The following is a 6,142-nucleotide window of genomic DNA, read 5'->3' as shown; positions in this document are numbered from 1 at the left end:
GCTATTCCACACTTTAGAGAAATCCAAATCATGACATTCAAAGAATAAAACAGGTGTACGCAATTAGATCTAGCCCAACCAATATTAGATCATTCAATGATAAGTCATTTCAGGTCTTATGATCTTGATCCAACATAGAATTCAACGTGCACAAAATTTTTCAGATCAAATCATGAACATAACCCCTACAACATAAAATATACTTCAGATAGAAGTATTACTTAGAAACCCTTTTCACTTGCACACCATGGCCTGATAATCTTCTCCTCCTTATATAGTTTTAGGCCTTTCTCAATACCTCGAACCAAAACCACTTAGGACCTGTGGTATTCTTGAGCGGGATCAAATAGTCGTTACTCCACTCAATATTGTGAGCTAATACCATGGTATTGACCCCTGGTATTCTTTACTCTTGAAATTCCTTGATTTTTGAATCTGTACGCACTTTTCCTCTTGTGGGAGTGTGTGTATATGTATAGGCGCCTTTTGTTCTGTGGGTCTACGTATACATCTTAAACCGGTTTTCACCATCCTTTACCTTCAACTTCTTCATTCTGATTAGTAGACTTTAGTTTCATCTTCGAGTTCTTCTGTACCAATTCCCTATTAGATATGAATGGATGTGTTACAAGGTGGGTTGTCTTTCATCAAAACTGAACTGAACTATGAGTGAGTTGCCATCAAGGACAACACTTGTATCATAATGTCAACAATCTACCCCTTTGGACTTGATGGAAACCATGCTAGTGTTGATTACAACAAGCTGTGAAGACTGTTAGAGATAACAAGCAACACCAAAATACTCTCCCCCTTTGACATCAAGGGTTAAGGGTGGACCAAGTTATTCCCCCCCTTTGATATACATTATGCTATCCATGCTCCCCCTGAGTACATGCCAAGTCTGCAGAGATATGTTTCAAAAGAATAACATGAATCTATAACTCAACTAAGTCAGTATGACCTCCCTATGACCAATGACTCATACATACATCAATCTCCCAACCAAGTGGGGATACACCATATTTGACTCATCCAACCAACCAAGTGGGGATATACCAATTGTTTATACATGACAGAAATACAACAATTATTACATCATCCATCCCATGCAAAGTGGGGATACAAATTACATCATATGTCCAATAGGACTCATTGAAATATAGACCATGATAGAAGAAGTCATATCACACCCTAGATCTTTACATGACTTGTGCAACAAATGATATAAGTATCTAAACCCATAGCTAAACTCAACAACCATGATACTAACAATGCTGAATATGAGTGAAGGCTAATTATCCCCCTGAACCTATGCTACCTATGCATTGTCAACAAGTCATTCATCAAGGCATCTTTGTCAGTCAGATAAAAATCAATGAACAAATCATATCATCAGACTGTAATCATCAATATCAGACAAAGCACCCATATCAGAGTCTGACCCACTATTTTTCTATCAGAAAAACATATATGCTCCTTTAACCACATAAACCCACGTGTATACGTGACTATACTTCATGAAACCCGCGTATAATAACCTTCCTCTGAAAACTGGATTTAACAGTAGGATGATGTAGCAACTACTCCCAGCTTTTCTCTGAGATATTCAAATGTTTCTCTGGGAAGTGGTTTAGTGAATATATCAACAACCTATTCTTTGGAGGGAACATACTCCAATTTAACCTTTTTTTCAAGCACTTGTTGTCAAAGAAAATGGTAATTAATGGGTATGTGCTTGGTCTTGGAGTGCATGATAGGATTTTCCGAAATACTGATGCCATTTGTATTATCACATAGAATGGAGATGGGTGGAGTGCATGTGATATGAATTTCTTGCAATGTTTGCATCATCCAAAGTAGTTGTGTGAAGTAAGATGCAACAACCACATATTTTGCTTCAGCTGTAGATAAGGCAATTGAACTTTGTTTCCTATTGAACCATGACACTAACCGAAAACCCATATAGAATGCACCTCCACTAGTGCTCTTTCGATCATCATCATTTCCTGTCCAATATGCATTTGTATATGCAAGAAGAGTAAGTTATGTATCTTTATGATGTCGTAGTCCAAAGTCCTAAGTTCCTTGAAGATATTTGAAAATTCTTTTGACTGTCTGGAGATTTGATTCCTTTGGATTTTCTTGGAACCTTCCAACAATTCCTATTGCATGCATGATATCTGCTTTGGTACTTGTTAGATAAAGCTAACTTCCAATCATAGATCTGTAATTTGGTTGGTTTATAGTTGGTGATTCATCGTTATAATTGAGACTGAATCCTATTACCATTGGAGTACATACTAGTTTAGAATCTTCCATTCCATACTTCTTCAAGATCTGCTTGAGATATTTGGTTTGTGAAAGAAAGATATCATCTTTTGTTTGTTGTACTTGTAGACCAAGAAAATAAGTAAGTTCATTGAGTAAGGACATTTCAAATTCTTGCTACATTACTAAAGCAAAATTTTGACTCATGGATTCTTCATTGCTACCAAAGATGATATCATCAGCATAAACAACAATAATTAGTAGTTTATCATTTTCAACCTTTGTGTATAAATTTCTATCTGCAGAACCTTTTCTGAAACCTTGCTGTTGTAGATATTTGTCAAGGCGGTAATACCAAGCCCTTGGAGACTATTTCAAACCATAGAGAGCCTTTTTAAGCTTGGATACGAGTTTTGCATCATTTCCAAGAATGAATCCTTCTGGTTGTGCAATATAAACTTCTTATTCTAAATCTCCATTAAGGAAGGCTGATTTTACATCCATTTGATATACTTTGAATTTTCGAACTCTAGAAAGAGCAAGAAACATCATTATGGATTCAACTTTGGCAACAGGTGCAAAGGTTTCTTCAAAATCTATACCTTCTTGTTGAGCATACCCTTTACAAACAAGTTTGGCCTTGTTTCCAATAACTTCTCCATTTTCGTTCAGCTTGTTCTTAAATATCCATTTTGTTCCTATAACATTTTTATCATGAGGTCTAGGAACTAAATCCCAAGTATCATTCTTTTCAATTTGGTCAAGTTCTTCATCCATGGCCTTGACCCAACACTCATCTTTGCAGGCTTCATTTAAATTCTGAGGTTCGGTGGAGGATAGTAATGCTATATAGCTTGAGTTCCCTGTAAGAGTTCTTCTTGTCTGTACACCAGCCCCATTTTCTCCTAGAATTTGAGATTCTGGATGATTCTTCTAAACATACCTGGATGGATTATTTTCCATGTTAGTTGTATCTTCTTCTGGTGCTTCATTAGTTTCTTCTTCCATATCATTTTGATTTGATGTGGGAAAGCATTCCGCAACTTCTTCAATGTCATATTCCTCTATTGATTTCATTTGTTCCGGATTTCTGCATGCTTCATCAATTACAACATCAATGCTTTCAACAATTTTTCGAAGTCTTTTATTATAACATTTGTATCCTTTACTTCTGGATGAATAACCAAGAAGAATTCCTTCGTCTGCTCTGGTTTCAAACTTACCAAGTTTTTCATCATTCCTTTTGATGAAGCATTTTCTTCGAAATGCTCTAAAGTGTTTTACGGTAGGAGGCTTACCACACCAAAGTTCATATGGAGTTTGATTGCTATTTATCCAAACATTTTCTTTGTTGAGAATAGTCACAGAAACAAATGCAGCTTCACCCCAGAAGGTTGCAGGAGTTCCAGATTCATCAAGCATTGCTCAATCCATTTGTTGAACTGTTCTGTTCATTCTTTCCACCACACCATTTTGCTGAGGAGTTCTTGCGATGGAGAATCACCTCTTTATTCCATGCTTTTCACAAAAGTCAAAGAATTCATCTGATATGAATTCTCGCCCTTGATAAGATTTGAGACATTTTATTTTTCAATCTGATTCATTTTCAACTAAAGCTTTGAAGGCTTTAAACTTTTCAAATGCTTCATCTTTATGCTTTATTAGACGTATCCAACACATCCTGGAAAAATCATCAATAAAAAAAATAATTTATTCTTCTCCACAAGGTAAATTTTTCCTTGTTGGTCCACATAAATCAGTATGGATGAGTTCAAGAGGCTTACTTTATGATCCTTCTTTTTAATTGAAGTGAACTTTGGTTTGCTTACTGACTTGACATGGTTTGTATATGGTATTTTTTGGGATACTGATATCTGGAAGATCACGAATTGCCTTGAGCCTGCATGCTTTTCTTATTTGAGAAAAGCTTAGATGTCCCAATCTTCCATGACATAGCCAGTTTTCATCATTTTTGCCTAGATAGCATTGTGGTTTCCCTCCTTTGATTATGTATAAGTTGTTTGGACTTCTTGTTCCTTTGATCACGGTATTTCCTATATCAAGCTCACGAACCACACATCCACTTGATCAAAACACAACTTCATTTCCTTGATCACACATTTCACTGACACTCAAAAGGTTATGCTTTAAACCATCTACATACATGACATTTCCAGCTTTAACTTTTTCTTTCAAGAAGGTAGAACTTTACCTTTAATGACAACTGGAGTGTCATTTGCAAATGAGACATTCTTTTCCTTTTTCTAAAGCATTATATGAATGAAATTTCTCTTTATCACTTGTCATGTGTTTGGAGCATCCGTTGTCGATGTACCACTGATTTTCTTGTCCTTCTACATACAGAGGTATACCACGTCTTTCTAATTGAGATTCCTTCTTTCTCCATATCTTGGGATTTAATGATGTTTTCTCCTTTTGAAGTGATGGCTGAAATTTGCTCCTCCATTTAGATTCTTCATTACCAAAGTTGTTACAAATCGAACATTATACTTCATTTTCAAGAGGAGAAAAGTTATTATAGGAACTTTTCTTGATTCCTGTTACACTCTTTTGATTTCGTGCTTCTCTAGTCATGATGGTTTTGTAAGAAACACATTAAGTAGCCTTATGCCCAAAGTTATGACATGAAAAACATTGCCCATTAAAGAATTTTCTGTGATCATAGAATCTTTTGGCATTGTTTACCTGTTGGTTGAAGCTTCTATTGATATTCATCCTTGGAGTAAATTGGGTATGATTTACCTGATGAGTAATTTTAGGCCTTTGTTGAAGATTTACATACTATTCACTGGTCTTTGCTGCATGAAGATAGCTTTTGGTGGAGGTTGATGGCTTTTGTGATTGAGATGATTCTTCGGTATATCCAAGACCGGTCTTTATCAAAGGAGAACTCTGAACTTTGATGATTTCATTTAAAGTTCCATATCCTTTAGAAAATCTAAGATTAAGATATTTTGTCTTCTCAAGTTCTTTTCTTAGACCCACAATTTCACATTCTAGATTTTCATTGTGTTTTTCTCTTTCAGTGAGTTGGTGTGTCAACGTATCGATGATCATATTCTTTTCTTATAAACATATTTTGAGTTTAGTAATTTCTTCAAGAAATTCTTCCTCTTCTAAGGCATCCAAAAAATCATCATTGTCATAAACCATGAGTAGTCTATAATCTTGGTTAGTTTCATCTTCATCACTATTGGATAAACCATCACTATCTTCATGCATATAGTAACTCTTTCTATTCACAACCTATTTTCTATTTCCTTTTGCATATTCCTTTCCCTTTTCATATTTATATTTATGAGGACATTTGGCAGCATAATGTCTGACTCTACCACAAGAAAAGCATTTGAAAGGTAGCTTACCTCTGAATATTCCAAAACCTCGTTGTCACTTCTTGGAAAAATTTACATCATCTTCTTCTTCTTAAATGTGTTCTGATTCATTGTGCTCTTCCTTTTCTTTTCCCTTTGCTGATGCTTTAAAAGTGGCTTCTCTCATATTTGATAGACCTCATTTTCTCATTTCAAAGGCAATTAGGATTCCATGGAGTTGAGTCATAGTAATAGTTTGAAGATATTGTTTTTCTTCTATGGCAGACACTTTTGACTCAAATTTAGAAAACAAAGATCTCAAAGTTTTCTCAACTAAAGTAGCTTCCTTTATCTCTTCACCCAAATTCTTCATACAATTAGCAATCTCATCTATACATAAAAAGTAACTAGCAAATCTCTCATCACTATGCATCTTAAGGGTTTCATACTGAATTTTGAGAGTTTGAAGCTTAGCACATTTTACCTGAGAGTCTCCTTCATAGCTTTGAATGATTTTGTCCCATGTCTCTTTGGCTGTCTTG

This window comes from Pinus tabuliformis, chromosome 3_2 (genome assembly GCF_031772625.1).
Source record: "Pinus tabuliformis cultivar Carrire ecotype Pingquan chromosome 3_2, CPIR1, whole genome shotgun sequence".
In the NCBI taxonomy this organism is placed as follows: Eukaryota; Viridiplantae; Streptophyta; class Pinopsida; order Pinales; family Pinaceae; genus Pinus; species Pinus tabuliformis.
Note: the sequence above shows the minus strand (reverse complement) of the source record.